Here is a 19,786-nt window from a genome sequence, read left to right as displayed (position 1 = left end):
ATGCCTTTCATGACATCTCTCAACACGAATACCCTGGGAACCTACTTCCTAGAGAATTGTAATGAAAAGTGCTTTAGAGAGAATAATGATCATGAATAGACTTTCTTTATGTGCCTTTTATTTTCTAATCATCTGGTTAGAAGGAGTCTTTTACAATTGTCTCTGTAAGAGGAACTAGTATATCTTCAAAAACACTGAGTTAGTTCTGGACTAGTTTCTTTTGTCCAACTCTCTTTAGTTACACTTGACTTGGGAAGTTTACTCTTTTGTGGACAACATATGATAAGAGACAGTTCTTTATTATGGAGGTGGTCAGGTCTCTTAACCATAGAGATCATATTGTCAAAAGAAATAGTTTTGTGGTCTTGCCCTCTGTTTCTTATTTTCTATGCTAGATAAGGGGACTGAAATTTCTGATTTTTACAAGTTTTGAAAGGTCAGGAGGGCATCTCAAAATCCTAGCATTCCAGAGGCTGAGTTTTCAGTCAGTTTAAGGAGTGAGGAATTAAATTTAAGAGTCAATTTCTGACTCAATCCAATAGAAGGTAAGAAATGATTTATCCACAATGAGATGATTCAGTTCAAATGGTTCTTGTAATGAAGAGAGCCATCTGTATCCAGAGAGAAGACTGTGAAAACTAAGTGTGGATCACAACGCAACTTAGTATTTTCTCTTTTTTTGACTCTTTTTTGCTGTTGTTTGCTTGTATTTTGTTTTCTTTATCATTTTTTTCTTTCTGATCTGATTTTTCATGTGCAGCATGATAATTGTGGAAATTTGTATAGAAGAATTGCACATGTTTAACATATATTGGATTACTTGCTGTCTATGGAAGGGGGTAGGAAGAAGGGAGGAAACACATTTGGAACACAAGATTTTGCAAGAGTAAATGTTGAAAATTATCCATTCATATATTTTGAAAAATAAAAGTGGGGCAGAGCCAAGATGGTGGAGAGGACACATGCTTCTTTCTGAGCTCTTCTGTCACCCTCAAAGTTTGTTTTTTATGAAATTCAGCTTCTGAATTAATGCTAGACTGTCAGAATCCACAAATATTGGAAGTGCAACACATTGCCAACAGAAGATAAACTCAAAGATTCCAGAAAAGTTCTGTTTTGGTCAGGCATGGACACGGGAGGAGGCCAGGCTAGGCCAGGCACAGTCACAGGCAGGTAGGCAGGCAGAGCATGGAGGCCAGCACATTCTGAGCAGACTGGGGGCAGGGTACAAGCCAGTAGATCAGCACAGAGAAATCCTAAAATTTCTAACACAAATGCACAGGGTAAAGAGTGTACCCCAAAGCACCCAGAGTCTCACAGAACCTGGTCACACCCACCCAGCACCTGGGAGTGACTCAGCACGATCCTAGTGCAGCTGCTGCCACTTTGCTGCCACTTCCTGGTACCTATTGAGGAAACTTGGAAAGCCCTCATTGCACTAAAAGAAGACCCTAACATTTAAAAAAATGAGTAAAAAGGCAAAGTGAGCTCTAACTATAGATAACTTTTATAGTGAAACAAAACAGATTTCAAACCCTGAGTCAAGTAAAAACAGATTGTTTCTAGTTGAAGATCCAAAGAGGAATAAATCCTCGTCCCCTTGATGCAAGGGTCTCCTAGAAGAAATTTAAAAGGATCTTAAAAGAGAGCTAGAAGAAGAATGGGGAAAGGAAAGGAAAACTCTTCAAGAGTGTTTGGAAAAGGAATATAATTCATTAAAGAAAAGATTGGTTAAAATGGGAGAAGAAAACAACTCCCTGAAATGGGAAATGGAAAAGGTAAAGAACTCTCAGAAAAACAGAATTTGTGAATTGGAAAAAGAAAAAAAAAATGGTAAAATGGAAAAAAAAATCCCATAGAACAAAACAGCTCATTTAAAAACTCAATTGGACAAACACAAAAAGAAATAAAGAAAAAGTAAATGAAAATAATTCATTAAAAGTCAGAACTGAACAAATGGAAATGACTTGAGGAGACATCAAGAATCAGTCAAGCAAAACCAAAAAAGTGTTAAATATCTACCTGGGAAAACAACAGACCTGGAAAATAGATTTAGGAAAGATAATCTAAGGATTATTGAACTTCCTGAAAATCATGATGAAAAAAAAGCCTAGACACTATTTTTCAGGAAATCATCCAAGAGAACTACCCAGATGTCATAGAATCAGAAGGTGAAATAGCCATTGAAAAAATTCATTGAACACCTCCTGAAAGAAACCCCAAAATTAAAACTCCAAGGAATATTGTGACAATTCCAGAACCACTGCACCAAGGAAAAATATTACAAGCAGCCAGAAAAAGCAATTCAAACACTGAGGAGTCACAATAAGGATTACTCATGATCAAGAGCGTCCACATTAAAGGATCAAAAGGCTTGGAATCTGCTATCCCAAAAGGTAAAGGAACTTGGAATGTAGACAAGAATAAGTTATCCAGCTAAACTGAGTATTTTCTTCCAGGGAAAAAGATGGGCATTCAATGAAACAGGTGAATTCTATTTATTTCTGATGAAAAAAACAGAGCTAAACAAAAATTTTGACCTTCAAATATAGGACTCAAGAGAAGCATAAAAAGGTAAAAAGAAACCTTGAGAACTGTATTTCTGTTTTGGGTATACATAGAGAGTATATGTATAATTTGATTTTATTGTTATAATATAAAAAAGTAACTAGAGGTAGAAAGAGATTATACTAGAAAAAGGGGAAAGTGGAAATAAAAAGAGGAAAACTACATTTCACGAAGAGGCAAAAAAACCCTATTATATCTGAGGGAAAGAAAGGAGGGGGATAAACATTGTGTGAATCTTACTCTCATCAGATTTGGCTTAAAGAGAAAATATTTCCTTTTCTCCTTACCCCTCTCCCCAGTATTAAACTTATGGGCACCACTTTCCTCATACAGACCTTCCTCTTTAGTATCCCTCCATCTTCCTTAGAGTCCCTCCCCCTTTCCTAAACCTTCCCCCTACTATTTCCCCCTACTATTTGTACTATTTCCCCCTACTATTTCCCCTTTTTGCTTTTTCTCTCCCCCTTTTCAATGAGGTGGGAGAAGTTTCTCTGTAAACCAAATATGTCTAATATTTCATTATCTATGCTACTTATCTCTTTTTAATTAGATCAATTAGAATTAGTAGTTTTAACCATAAATGTGAATGGGATGAATTCTCCCATAAAATGCAAGTGGATAGCAGACTGGATTAAAAGTTAGAATCCTATAATATATTGTTTACAAGAAACACATTTAAAGAAGAGCAATACATACAAAGTAAAGGTAAAAAGCTAGAGCAGAATCTACTATGCTTCAGGTAAAATAAAAAAAGCAGGGGTAGCCATCCTGATCTCATATCAAGCAGAAGCAAAAATTGATCTAATTAAAAGAGATAAGGAAGAAAACTATTTCTTGCTAGAGGGTAGCATAGATAATGAATAACAATACTAAAAATATATGCACCAAGTGGTATAGCATCTAAATTTCTAAAGGACAAGATAACTGCAAGAAGAAATAGACAGCAAAACTATAATAATGGAAGATCTCAACTTTGCACTCCAGAACTAAATAAATCAAACCACAAAATAAATAAGAAAGAAGTTAAAGAGATAAATAGGATACAAGAAAGTTAGGTATGATAGATCTTTGAAGAAAACTGGAGACAGAAAGGAGTACACTTTCTTATTGGCAGTTCATGGAACTTCTACAAAAAACTGACCACATATTAAGACATAAATACTTAAAATTCAAATGCAGAAAGGCAAAAATAGTACATGAATCCTTTTCAGATCACAATGCAATAAAAATTACATTCAATAAAAAGCCAGAGGAAAATAGACCAAAAAATAATTGGAAACTAAATGATGTCATACTAAAGAATAAATGGCTGAAACAGCAAATCATAGATACAATTAATAAATTCACACAAGAGAATCACAATAATGAGATGACATACTAAACTTTGTGGTATGCAGCGAAAGCAATAATAAGGGGAAATTTTACATCTCTAGAAGCTTACTTATGTATATAGGGAAAGAGAAGATCAGTGAATTAGTTTGCAACTAAAAAAGCTAGAAAAGAACAAATTAAACCATGCCAATCAAACACAAAACTTGAAATTCTAAAAAATAAGAGATTAATAAAATTGAAAGTTAAAAAAAAACTATTGAATTAATCAATAAAACTAAGAGTTGGTTTTATGAAAAAAAAACAAAATAGATAAACCTTTGGTAAATTTGATTATAAAAAGGAAATTGGAAAATGAAATTGTTAGCCTTAAAAATGAAAAGGGAGAACTTTTCACGAATGAAGAGGAATGAGAGCAATAATTAGGTTACTTTGCCCAATTTTTATGCCAATAAATTTGATAACCTAAGTGAAATGCATGAATAGCTTCAAAAAATATAGGCTGCCCAGATTAACAGAGAAGGAAGTAAATTGCTTAAATAGTCCCATTTTAGAAAAAAGTAATAGAACAAGCTATTAATCAACTCCCTAAGAAAAAATCCTCAGGACCAGATAGATTCACATGAGAATTCTACCAAACATTTAAAGATTAACTCCAATATTATATAAACTATTTGAAAAAAATAGGGAACGAAGAACTCCTACCAAATTCCTTTGATTGCACAGACATGGTACTGATACCTAAACCAGGGAGGACAAAAACAGAGAAAGAAAATTATAGACCAATCTTCCTAATGGATATGGATGCAAAAAGTTTAAATAAAATATTAGCAAAAAGATTACAGAAAAATCATCCCTAGAATAATACACTATGACCAAGTGCCATTTATACCAGGAATGAAGGGCTGGTTGAATATTGAGAAAACTATTAGCATAATTGACTATATCAATAACAAAATCAACAAAAACCATATGACCATCTCAATAGATGCAGAAAAAGCATTTGATAAAGTCCAACACCCATTCCTATTAAAAAACACTGGAGAGCTTATACGAACTGATGCTGAGTGAAACAAGTAGGGCCAAGAGATCATTATATACTTCAACAACAATACTACATGATGACCAGTTCTGATGGACCTGGCCATCCTCAGCAATGAGATCAACTAAATCATTTCCAATGGAGCAGTAATGAATTGAACCAGCTATGCCCAGCAAAAGAACTCTGGGAGATGACTAAAAATCATTACATTGAATTCCCAATCCCTATATTTTTGTCCACCTGCATTTTTGATTTCCTTCACAAGCTAATTGTACAATATTTCAGAGTCTGATTCTTTTTGTACAGCAAAATAATGGTTTGGTCATGTATACTTATTGTGTATCTAATTTATATTTTAATATGTTTAACATCTAATGGTCATCCTGCCATCTGGGGGAGTGGGTGGGGGGTAAGAGGGGAAAAATTGGAACAAGAGGTTTGGCAATTGTCAATGCTGTAAAGTTACCCATACATATAACCTGTAAATAAAAGGCTATTAAATAAAAAAAAACACTGGAGAGTATTGGGATAAATAGACTTTTACTTAAAATAGTCAGTAGCATCTATTTAAAACCATCAGTAAACATATATAATGGGGATAAACTGGAATCATTCCCAGTAAGATCAGGATTGAAACAAAGTTGCCCAATATCACCATTACTATTCAATATTTTATTAGAAAGGCTAACTTTGGCTATAAGAGATGAAAAAGAGAATAAAGGAATTAGAGTAAGTAATGAGGAAACTAAATTTTCACTCTTTGCAGATGATATGATGGCATACTTAGAGAACACCAGAGAATCTACTAAAAAAGTTATTAGAAATAATCCACAACTTTAGCAAAGTTTCAGGATAAAAAATAAATCCACATAAATCATCAGCATTCTCATACATCACTTACAAAAACCAACAGTAAGAGAGACAAACAGAAATTCCTTTTAAAATACTGTTGATAGTATAAAATATTTGGGAATCTATCTCCCAAGGAAAAGTCAGGAACAATATAAGCAAAACTACAAAACATTTTCCGCAAAAATAAAGTCAGATTTGAACAACTGAAAAAATATTAAGTGCTCTTGGGTAGGTCAAGCAACTATAATAACAATGACAATACTATCTAAATTAATCTTTTTATTTAGTGCTATACCAATCAGCCTCCCAAGAAACTATTTTACTGGCCTAGAAAAAAGTTATTTTTTAGGGTTAGGGTCGTTATTAAACAAAATTTATCTTGAAGAACAAAAGGTCAAGAATTTCAAGGCAACAAATGCAAAAAAAAAATCAAATGAAGGTGGCCTAGCTGACCTGATCTAAGACTATATTATAAAGCAGTGGTCACCAAAACCATTTGGTATTGGCTAAGAAATAGACTAACTGATCAGTGGAATAGGTTAGGTTCACAGGACAAAATAGTCAATAACTATAGCAATCTAGTGTTTGACAAACCTAAAGACCCCAGACTTTGGGATAAGAATTCAGTTTGACAAAAAACTGCTGGGAATATTGGAAATTAGTATGGCAGAAACTAGGCATTGACCTTCACCTAACACTATACACCGAGATAATGTCAAAATGGGTTCATGATCTAGGCATAAAGAATGACATTATAAATATATTAGGAGAACATAGAATAATTTACCTCTCAGACCTGTGGAGGAGAAAGGAATTTTGACCAAAGAAGAACTAGAGATCATTATTAATCACAAGTTTTGATTATTTTAAGTTAAAAAGTTTTTGTACAAATAAAATGAATGCAGACAAAATTAGAAGGGAAGCAAAAATCTCAGAAAACATTTTTACACTCAAAGGTTCTGATAAAGACCTCATTTCCAAAATGTTTAGAGAATTGATTCAAATTTATAAGAAATCAAGCCATTCTCCAGTTGATAAATGGTCAAAGGATATGAACAGATAATTTTCACATGAAGAAATTGAAACTATTTTAAGTCATATGAAAAGGTCCTCCAAATTGTTATTGATCAGAGAAATGAAAATTGAGACAACTCTGAGATAACACTACACATCTCTCAGATTGGCTAAGATGATAGTGGAGTGAAGGTGGGGAAACTGGATACTGATACTTTGTTGGTGGAATTATGAATAGATCCAACAATTCTGGAGAACAATTTGGAACTATGCTGAATAAGTTATCAAATTGTGCCTACCTTTTGATCCAGCAGTGTTGCTACTGGGCTTATATCCCAAAGAGATCTTAAAAAAGGGAAAGGGACCCATATGTGCAAAAATGTTTGTGGCAGCTTTTTGTAGTGACTAGAAACTGAAAACTGATGCCCATCAATTGGAGTATGGCTGAATAAACTGTGATATAATATTGTTGTTCAGTAAGAAATGACCAGTAGGATGATTTCAGAGAGGCCTGGAGAGACTTACATGAACTGATGCTAAGTGAAATGAGCAGAACCAGGAGATCATTAATCATTATAAACTTCAACAACAATACTATATGATGATGATGGTTCTCTGTTGAACATGGTTCTCTTCAACAATGAGATGATTCAAATTAGTTCCAATTGTTCAGTAAAGAAGAGAATCAACTACACCTAGAGAGAGAACAATGGGAAATGAGTGTGGACCAAAATATAGCATTTCTACTCATTCTCTTATTTTTTGCTTGCATTTTTGTTTTCCTTCTCAGTTTTTTCTTTCTTTCTACATTTGATGTCTCTTGTGCAACAACATAACTACATGAATATGTATACATATATTGTATTTAACATATATTTTAACATATTTAACATGTATTGGACTATCTGCCATCTAGGGTAGCAGGTGGGGGGAAGGAGGGGATAATTCGGAATAGAAGGTTTTGCAAGTGTCAATGTTGAAAAATTACCCATGCATATGTTTTGTAAATAAAAAAGCTATAATAATAATAATAAAAGAAAATAAAAAACCTTTAATAAAAAAAGAAAAAAAATTATCTAGTGGAGATACCTTTAAGAGTGACCTTGGGGAAATCAGTGTTGTAGAGGAATTAAGGTAAATTAGAGTGAATTACTCTTTTCCCATCACTCCCCAGAGAACAAAGTAGAATAAGTCAAAATATGACACTGAATAACTGAACAAAAATTTTATACTTTGCTCTTTCTATATCTTTGACCCTAATTTTTTAAAATTATATTTTATTTTCCTCCAATTACATGTAAAACCAATTTGTAAAATTTTTTTCTTTAAAGTTTTGCATTCTAAATTCTTTCTCTTTTTCCTTTTCCTCCTCTTCCCTCTCTTGGAGACAGTAAACAATTTTACATAAGTTATACATGTGCAATATTGTTTCTAGAATATATTGTGACATATTTAACATGTATAGGACTGCTTTCCATCTGGGGGAGGGGGTGGAGGGAAGGAAGGGAAAAGTCAGAACAGAAGTGAGTGCAAGGGATAATGTTGTAAAAAATTACCCAGGCATGGGCTCTGTCAATAAAAAGTTATAATTATTTAAAAAAAGTTATACATGTGCAATCATGTAAAACATTTTCACATTAGTCATTTTGTACAAGAAATTAACAAAAAAGGAAAGTGAAAAATTTGCTCTATGAAAGAACTCCTTTTAAAAGCTAATTGTTATATATTGGTTATATGAAACTATGGAAGTAGTTACTGATGCCTAATAGTGGTGGAGATATCCAGTAGGGGCTCAAATCAATGTCATTGAATCACAAAACATAATAATAGTGAATCATAAAACTCCTCAGGGAATCCCAGAATCCTGACGGGCAGAGTAGTGGCAACCTGGTCTTCTGAGAGTAAACTATGGCATATATGCCATAGTAGGAACATTTATTCTGCTGCCTACATTTTCCACCTTTCACATACTTCAAAAGATCAAAGATTTGGAATGATTGGAATCTTATCTAGATGAACCCCATCATTTCTCAGAGCTGAAAGTGAGAAATTATATACATATATATATATATATATATATATATATATATAATATATGTGGGGTGTGTGTGTGTGTGTGACTTGTCCAAGGTCACATATATAAGTCATAGAGCTGCAATTTGCATCCACATTTCATAACTTGTATAGGTTAAAAATACTTTTGATTGCATAATCTTTTATTTCTTTTTTTACAACTAACCTATTTGGAAGTAATCTTGCTTAGGTATTTAATTCAAAAAGCATTACAAATGTTAAATCAATGACTATATAATATGTCTGCTGAAGTCGAAAGGTCTTAACACATGGAATTATGGGACTGAGTACTTGGATGGGTAAAATTTCTTTTGATGGTGAAACAGAATATCTTTGTTTCCAACTGACTGGGAGAATGGGGCTCTTTAGAAACAGTATATATTTCCTATTCCAAATTCTAATGATTAGAATGGAATATGGTAGGTAGAATTTCATCCTGAAGGAGGTAGGATAATAGAAGACTATCCTATTTCCAACCTCATCTGTATTTCTATCTGTGATTCTCTGTGGGGCTAAGGTAGATGGCAAACTAAACCAAGATACTCAAAATGTCAAAATAAAAGCTGAATCAGAAGAGTTGAAAGAACACAAGATATAGAAAATTTTTACTGTGTCTAGGGAATTTGCACATTATCATAGAGAGAAGGAGGGATAAGATGGAGGATAAGCTTACTAGACCTTTCTTGGAGCATGACAAAACAAGCCAACTCTAATACACATGTTTAACCTATCAAAATAGTTTCTATGCCTGGTCCACCTTATCTCTAATACAGTTTGTCAAAGATGTTCATGTGTGAAATATAGATAGGATAAAGATAAGTTATATATACTTCTTTTAATTCTGATACTGGTAAATCAGTTTCATAAAGAAGTTTAAATGTCCTAAGCAATGAGAACAAACACAAGAGGATGAGAGGAAAAGATAAACAAGTATATTCTTTCAAGAAAAATACCTTCCAAATTTGTGATCAGAGAAGAACTAGAGACCATTATTGATTAAAAATAGAAAATTTTGATTATATTAAGTTAAAAAGCTTTGCACAAGACAAGATTAGAAGGGAAGCAATAAACTGGAAAAATATTTTTACATTCAAAGGTTTTGATAAACGTCTCATTTCCAAAATATATAGAGAAGTGACTCAAATTTATAAGAAATCAAGCCATTCTCCAATGGATAAATGGTTAAAGAATATGACCAGACAATTTTCAGATGAAGAAATTGAAACTATATCTAGTCACATGAAAAGGTACTCCAAATCATTATTGATCAGAGAAATGCAAATTAAGACAATTGAAATACCACTGCACACCTGGCTAAGTCACACAGATTGGCTAAGTTGACAGAAAAAGATAATGACAAATGTTGGAGGGGATGTGAGAAAACAGGGACACTGATACATTGTTGGTGGAATTGTGAACAAATCCAACCATTCTGGAGAGCAATTTAGAACTGTGCTGAAAAAGTTATAAATCTGTGCTCCAACAGTGTTATTACTGGGCTTATATCCCAAAGAGATCTTAACGGAGGGAAAGGGACCTGTATGTGCACGAATGTTTGTGGCAGCTCTTTCTGTGGTGGCTAGAAACTGGAAATTGAATAGATGCCCATCAAATGGAGAATGGCTGAATAAATTTTGGTATCTGAATATTATGGAATATTATTGTTCTGTAAGAAATGACGAGCAGAATGATTTCAGAGAGGCCTGGAGAGACTTACATCAATTGATGCTAAGTGAAGTGAGCAGAACCAGGAGATCATTGTACACAGCAATGACAGGATTATACTATGATCAACTCTGATGGATATGGCTCTCTTTAACAATGAGATGATTCAAACCAGTTCTAATTGCTCAGTGAAGAAGAGAATCAACTATACCCAGGAGAGAACTATAGGAAATCAGTATGGACCACAACATAGCATTTCCACTCTTTCTGTTATTGTTTGCTTACATTTTTGTTTTCCTTCTCAGATTTCTTTCTTTCTTCTTAGATCTGATTTTTCTTGTGCGGCAAGATAACTATATAAATATATATACATATATTGAATTTAATATATACTTTAACATATTTAACATGTAATAGACTACCTGCCATCTAGAGGAGGGGGTGGGGGAAAGGAGAGGAAAAGTTGGAACAGAAGATTTTGCAAGGATCAATGTTAAAAAATTACCCACACATATGTTTTGTAAATAAAAAACTATAACAATAAAATAAAAAAAAAGAAAAAAAAAAGAAAAATAACTTCCATAATGTTGAAGAAAACAAGTTACCCATAAGTTTGTTTCAGTCCAAAGAAGAGAAAAAGACAGGGAGAATCAGAATATAGACTTCTATATTCTTATATGAAAAGAAATCTCAGTATTCTGAATTGATGGCACAATTCTCTCAGATGTATTGTATTAATGTATTAATTATTGCTAAAACCAGAATTTCTAATACAATATTGAATAATAGTAATGATAATGGACATCCTTGTTTCATACCAATCTTATCGGGCATGTGACCAGATTCTCTTCATAACAAAAAATGCTTTCTGATGGTTTTAGATAATGCTGCTTATTACTCTAAGGAAAATTCCTTTTATGCCTATGTTTTTTTTTTTAATGGGTGCTGTGTTTTGTCAAAAGCTTTTCCTACATCTAAAGAGATTATCATATGGTATCTACTGGTTTTGTTATTGATATAGTCTATTATGGCAATATTTCCAGAATACCAATTCTGCATTCCTGGTATAAATCCCACTTGGCCATAGTATGTTATCTTTCTGATAAGTTATTGTAGCCTCTTGGCTAATATTTTATTAAATTTTTTGTATCAATATTATTCAGGGAAATTGGTCTGTAATTTTCTTTCTCTCTTTTGGCTCTGCCTGATTTAGGTATCAGTACCATATGATGTCATAGAAGAAATTTGGCAGGACTCCTTTACCTATTTTCCCAAATAGTATACATAATATTGAAATTAATTGCTCTTTAAATGTTTGTTATAATTCACTTGTAAATCTATTTGACCTTGGGGATTTTTTCCTTAGGGAGTTCATTGATGGCTTGTTCAATTTTTTTTTCTAAAATGAGATTAAGTAATTTATTTTGTTTTCTGTTAATCTGGGCAATTTATATTTTTGTAAATGTTTCTCATTTTGATAAATTGTCAGACTTCTTAGCATACACTTTGACAATATAGCTCCTAACTATTGTTTTAATTTCTTTTTCATTGGTAGTAAGTTCACCCTTTTCATTTTTAATGTTGGTATTTTGTTTTTTTTCCTAATCAAATTAACCAAAGGTTTATAATTTTGTTGCTTTTTTCATGACACCGACACTCAGTTTTACTAATTAATGCAATAGTTTTATTGTTTTCAGCTTTATTAATATCTCTTTGATTTTCAGAATTTCAAATTTGGTATTTAATTTGGGATTTTTAAATTTATTCTTTTTCTAGTTTTTTCGGTTGCATGCCCAATTCACTGATCTTCTCTTTCTCTGTTTTGTTCACATAACTATTTAGAGACATAAAATTTCCCCTTATAATTGCCTTAGCTGCATCTCATAGGTTTTGGTATGTTGTCTCATTATGGTCATTCTTTTTGATGAAATTATCAATTGTTACTGTGATTTGTTGTTTGACCCACTCATTATTTAAAATTAGATTATTTAATTTTCAATTGCTTTTTAATCTATCTTTTTCTGTTTTTTGAATATAATTTTTATTGTGTCATGGTTGAAAAAGGAAATATTTATTATTTCTTTTTGCATTTGATTGTGAAGTTTTAATGCCCTAGTACATGGTCAATTTTTGTGTAGATTCCATGTACTGCTAAGAAAAAAGTGTATTCCTTTCTGTTCCTATTCAATTTTCTCCAGAGATCTATTCAAGTTTTCCCTAAGAAGAGAACATATCTCAGTTTCTATTAACCTCTCTAGTTTCTTTCTCATTTATTTTCTGGTTAGATTTGCCTAATTCTGAGAGGGTAAAGTTGAGGTACCCCATTATTATACTTTTGCTGTATATTTCTTCGTTTAATTGACTTAATATCTTCTGTAAGAATTTGGATGCTCTACCACTTGGTACTGATACTATGTCATTGTTTATAGTATCCTTAAACAACTTTTCTTCCTAATGTCTTTTAATTAGGTGTATTTTTACTTTTGCTTCATCTGAGATCAGAAGTGCTATCCCCACTTTTTTTGGCTTCAGATGAAGCATAATAAATTCTGCTCCAGCCTTTTACCCCTACTCTGTATTTATCTATCTGTTTCAAATGTGTTTCTTGTAAAGTACATAGTGTAGGAATCTTTTTTTTAAATCCACTCTGCTGCTCCCATCCATTTTATGGAAGAGTTCATCCCATTTATATTCACAGTTACACTAACTAGCTTTGTATTTCCCTTCATCATATTGTCTCCCCTATATACAATTTTGTTTTCTCTTTCTACCCTGTCTCTCTTTAGAAGTGTTTTGTTTCTAAACCACCCTTATCTCTACCTACCCTACCTTTTATCACCACTCCTCCCTTCTCTTACACTTTTCTCCTAGTGTTTCTGCCCTTTCTTCTATCTGGCCCCTCCATTTTCCTTCCTCTTACTCCTGCTTCTTTTTCTAGGATGAGATTTATTTCTACATGGATTTGAGAGATTATTATTTTCCCTTTGAACAAAAACTACTGATATCATGCATCAGACAATGTTCTGTATGAGCTGATCTAAACACCCTTTCACCTTAGTGAGACTGACCTTTTTTAAAATAATAGCTTTTTATTTTCAAAATATATACAAAAATATTTTTCAACATTCAGACCTGCAAAACCTTGTGTTTCAAATTTTTCTCCTTTCTTCCCTTTAACCCCCTTGCCTTAACAGCAAGTAACTCAATATACCCTAAACATGTGCAATTCTATTATACATATTTTCACAATTATCAACACAGAGTAGCAAATGCTGCTGCATTTTGATTGAGCCTTTTTATAGATTACCCTCCCCACAATCTGCATGGAGTCCTCTTTGTATTCCTTGTACTGCGCCTGTGCTGGGCCTTGTTCCCCCTGGTAATTGAGACAGATCTTTCTTGAAGTTCTTCCAAATTATCTTCTGTTGGGAATTTGTTATGTTCCATTTTTTTTTGTTGGTTCTGTCACTCCAAAACCTGTTCAGAGGCTTGATCTGATGTTGATTCTGATGGAAGCAAGGAAGAACTCAAAGACCTGTCAACTCTATACCATCTTGGTTGAGATTGACCTTTGTTTCATGTATTTTTTGAGGGAAGCTGGGAGAGGTCACAAAGCTTCTTGGATTTACTCTTTCATCTAGATTCCACCTCTGAAACTCAACAAATGTATTAATTAAACGCTAAATCGAAATATATTTTCTTAGAACAATAAAAATTCAGAGAAATTGAGGCCCAATCTTCTTCTTTAAATCTTTCTGAGGAAAACCATTTTTACTTTTAATTTTTAGTACTCAAGAACAATGACAGACTTATATAGTCAAAATTAATGTTTTAAAGATTAAATAACAATTTTTGACTTATTATTGAACAGAGAAATAATAGTTTTCAGGTATCATGTAGAATTATTTATCTCAAACAATTCAATCCCTTTTTAAGCACTCACTATTAGGAGCCTTCCTTTAGCTGGGTTAAAGGTGAATGTATATAAAAGATGTATCAATTTAGTTAATTAAAATACTTTTTAGTCTGATAATTTATTCTTATAGGTTTCAATAGGAAAGATTTCTCCCTTGATCGGTCTTCTCCACTTAGAAGCTTGACCTCAATGGGAATGTTTTTCTTTAAAAAAGTTAGTTAAGGAATTGATTTAGTATAAGTTTAGTTAAGGTATTGATTCAAGACTGTGATTTAAAGGAAGTAATTAAGTATTCCATTCAAATTGGATCAAGGATGTAAGAATAAAGTGCTTTTTTAATTTTATTGTACAATATGAAATCTAAAAAAGGAAGAAAGAGAATTTAGTACATTCATTTCCACCATTGATTGAATGCCATATGAGAATCCCTTGGAGAAATTACAGATTTTTTAACTAAACAAGTGAAAACTTGGAGTAGGGTAGATGAAAGACATGGTTTTCAAATATTTGATAAATTTTAGTTATCTAATGGTTTGTAACCTACAACACTGGATAGAAGTTGCAAAGATATAATTACTATTAAAGATAGGAAAAAAGTCCTAACAACTAGAGCTAGATTGAAGTGAAATAGGCTATCTTAGGAAGATAAATGATTTCCATTCATTGCAGGTCCTTGAACAGAAGGGAGATGATGACCTGACAGGGCTGCTGTTGAGGGAATTTCTTTTGGTTTTGGGTTAACTAGATAGCCTCTGAAATTACTTCCATTGATTCCATGTTTCTCTAAATTGAGGAATAGAAGCAATATAATATCTTTCTGTCATTCAGAGATTTTAGAGACTAGAGACAGAGAAAATGTAGATCACCTTCATAAAGAGAAAAAGGGAAAGGAAAACTTCTTAAGAAGCCCCAAGGGAGTTTATTCTTGGCAGGATATTCATCCATGCTCTACTCTGCCACTCCAGAGCAGAGTATGCCATGAATTTCTCTTCTCTTTATTACTTATATATGCATCATAAGATCATGCTTTGGGCCTCAAACAATACAAACATACTTGGAAGAATTTTCCACCCATATGACCCAATGGCCTCTATATCTTTTTCATAAGAAATAGTCTATTCACCTTATTTACCATTTCTGAGCCTTGTTTCTTCCTACATAGTAATGAGTGGTTATGGAACACATACACAGCACAACCAAGTCCTCCTAATGTATTAGCTAAGAACTACCAATTAATCGCAGGTCTTTAAGTATCAATAGAAATGTTTTAATTTCATTCGACTATAGTGAGTGATATTTAACAAAAAAGTAACCTGGGTCACATTTCTTCAAGCAAGACAACATTTTATTCATAAAACACAAAACCTAAGAATAAAATGAGGCAATGGCTTCCCCAGTTTCCAGCCAAAGACTCTAAGCAAAGGGACAACTTCAATCTAGGTTTTGGGGAGCACAGGATAAAGAAAAGAAAGGGTCAGTAACATCATGAGATTAAAAGTAACATGATTAGTTGCTTAGCTGAAGCATGAGGAACCATATGATTATTTGAAAGTTGGTAATGGGGATTTGCAACAACTTTCTTTTCCCTTCTGAGATTAAGAAATTTTCATTGTTTGGATGTAGCTGCATGCATTTCTTTGGATAGCAAATATGACATCTATGAAGGAAAGTATAATGGTATATTGAGCCCATCCAAAATCCTCAAGTTTAGAAAAATTCCTTGAGCAAGAATTGAAAAGTGATTAGCAAGAGAATTAAATTTCTAAACTTAATCTATTGTAGACCATTTAAATTCTGAATTAAATCCAGAGCAAGAGATCCATGATTTAAGCTGTTTTAGGACAATACCAATTAATTAATTGTTCATAGGATCAATAAAACAATACAGAATTGATTTTAATCTGCTCACTACTTTACTATGTGGATTCCTAACAGTACCAGAGGACAGTTGGATGGCAAAATGATTAGACCATTGGGTCTGATATCAGGAAGACTCATCTTTCTATTACCAAATCTGGCCTCAGACATTTACTAGTTTTGTGACTCTGTTCAAGTCATGTAACCCTGTTTGTTTCAGGTCCTCACCTGTAAAAGAACTGGAGAAGATAAACTACTCCAATACCTTTGCTAAAAATTTCAAATGGGTCACAAAGAGTTGGACATGACTGAACCACAACAAGCATAACTGTAGACCTACCAAAGTCCAGTATGTTTCTTTAAACCTTGTTTGCCTTCAGAATCAATGGCACTCCTCTTTATCTCCTTATCACTACTATCACCAAATATCTACCAGAGTCATAGCATTTTAGAACCAGTCCAATATTTTATTCTAAGAGACTCAGACAGGAGACATGGCTTGTCCAAGATTATATTTACAATTGAATACTCCATCTATTGTGCCATAAATTCCACTGAGCTTGAAAGTTGAGGCATAAAGATAGACTTATATTAGAACTATCCTGGAAAAGTTTGGAGAATCTGGTCAGTGGAATGGAGCTTTTATGTGCTTATTTAGTTATCTATGTATTTATCTATTCATTCACTCACTCATTCATTCATTTCTTTTGTTATTCATTTATTCATATTTCTAAGAATTTACTGATTTATTGGGTGTTTTATTCATAGTGAGATCACCTCACAAAAATTTCTATTAAGTCATGTAAGGGTTCCTAATTTGTGTTGCTGAAGGAAGCTTACTTGTTCATGAAAGATATGATCCATGAATATTGAAGTAGATTGGGGAGAGCAATAATGGTAACAACTCAGAATAAGAGGTTGTGGGGTTTTAGTTTGCCCTACATAATTTTAATGACATAGTTTAATTTTAACAAGGGATGCTAACAATAATTTTGAACTAGCTGAACATACATTTTTTTCCATTAACATTCCACTTTTGACATAATCAGATTGTGCTCCTAATACTTAATAGTGAGCTCCTAGATTCTCATTTAGGCATTTCAGAATATCTAGACAAAACTGATAGGCAATATGGTATATATAGGAAAATGGAATGTGAGAATCAAGAATTCATAGTAGCTACATCACAAAGAGGCTCCAAGGATCATGCATCTCTGAAGTTTAAGTAAGAATGTAAGACTTTTTGCGCAACATTTTTTATTACAGTATGCATATATTCACATACTCATATATACATGTATATATGGCATGCACACAGGTATACACATACACACCATGTAATATATACACACGTACACACACAGAAATACAGGCATATGTGTATATACTCACAAACACCTACATATCTCTCTCTCTATCTATATGTCTATATATATATATACACACACACACAGATGCACATGTATACATACATATATGTTGAAAGTGAACAATGGAACACTCATATTATTTGTGTGATCTGGTACAAGTTACTTAATCTTTCAGAATTTTCAGATAACCCCAAGAATGTTTAAGTTACAGATCAGAAGCAACTATGTATTCATAGGGCAGTTATTTCATTAAGATATCTCTCTATTAATGAAGCCACAGCACTGACCCCAAATTAAAAAATAAAACAAACAATAATCCCTCTTCCCCCCGTCCCCCTTCCTACCACCAAGAGAAAGCAACTTCCTAACATGAGGCTTGGTTTGACCTAAGCTTGTATTTCACGAATCCCTTCACCCCACTCCACTCCCAATACATTGCCAGTCTGATAAAGAAGAATTGTTAAGTATTCCGAAGATATATGTGATTTAGGTGCTGTTGAGACAGAACCTCAGATAATGCAATGTGAGTGGTCCAATTAAATAGGGAGAAAGAGTGAATTGGTGCCCTGGTACCCATTTCTTTTAAGTGGGGTTCTTGGGCAGTTTGTAATAATCTGGGAAAAAAGTACCAGATGTTGATGACAAGAAATAGGGAGGACATTGGAGACTCAAAATCTTCAATCTTTCTTTTTTTTTAATTTTTTTTAACATTACAAATATTTACAGATTACCCTCACATAATGACAGATCTCTTGTAACAGAGTAAAACAATTATAACAAGACTAATAATATGGAGACCTTATCTGAAAGTGAATGCAACATTTTGCATGTGTGTTACCAATCATCTTGCTATAATTAAAAAAAAAATAACAAAAATCCATTTTCTATGACTCCCATAAATCATCACAAAGGACACCCCATGCTTCTTTTTCCTATTACTCATTTCAAAAGTAATGCCATTGTGATATAGACAACAGAAAATCTGAGAATCTTGAATTGTAAGAGATATTAAAGATGATCTAGTTGAGAGGTTTTATAGACTTGGTCCCTGGCTATTGGTTGCACTGTGGAGGCAACATTCTCAATTGTGGCCTGAATCATATTAAAATGTTTTTGGAAATATTTATCACAACAAATAAAAACATAAAAGAACATAATAATAATATGTACTTTTCTAAGTCAAGATGGAGCCTACAAGGAGTTTGACACAAAAGTGGTAAAGAAAAGATTAGGAATCTAGATCCTCAGTTTTGAAATCTACTACTTAATGTAATGGTCAATAAGAAGCTCTCTCTCTATATATATCTATATATTTATATAGATATATACATATAATAGAAGAAATGATACAGATATACAAAGTATATGATCTTGGTTTTTGTCACAGTCTACCTTGGAGGAAATTTCTTTCTGTTCTCCTAGCCTAAGAAGTAGAGAAGCTAGAAGTAAAACAAGTGAAGAGTGACAAGGTGAGATGATTCATCTAGGTTACAAATCAAATCAGTTCATGAACCACAGCTCAGCAATTGAGAAAAATATCAGCATTTATTTGTATCATGTAATTCATGTCCACTCAACCAATTTTCTGTTAGAATAATTTATAAATATGACCAGCTAAGCATCACATTCGCATTGTGGTATCACATCCTGTAATCCTACAAAGGATAACAACTCTGCTTGATGCAGCAATTCAGTAATCCTGGCAGGCAAATGTGCAATGTCTTTGGGGTAAGGTGGCACTGGGACATCAATCATCTAATAGGAATAGGGATAATAGGATAGCTATTGCAATGTATGAGACCTGAGAAGAGCAGCCTTGTGGGACAATCCTAATTTACCTATTCAATTCAATAAACATTTTGGAAATGGGCTCTATGTACAGAGAATTGTTTTTGAACAATAAGGTTTTAGAGGAGATTTAGAAGCAAAGAAGATAAATAGTCTCTGTTTTCAAGGGAAATTCAAGGTAATGTGGAGGAATCAGTTTAGTTTGATTCAGTTCAGTTCAATTCAATTCAAATATTTATTAAGTGTATATATTATAAAGCACACTGTGTTAGGCTGTGAAGATATAAAGGCAAATAACTTTTTCTCTAGGAA

Source organism: Sarcophilus harrisii, chromosome 3, assembly GCF_902635505.1.
Source record: "Sarcophilus harrisii chromosome 3, mSarHar1.11, whole genome shotgun sequence".
Lineage (NCBI taxonomy): Eukaryota > Metazoa > Chordata > Mammalia > Dasyuromorphia > Dasyuridae > Sarcophilus > Sarcophilus harrisii.
This window is presented reverse-complemented; position numbering follows the sequence as displayed.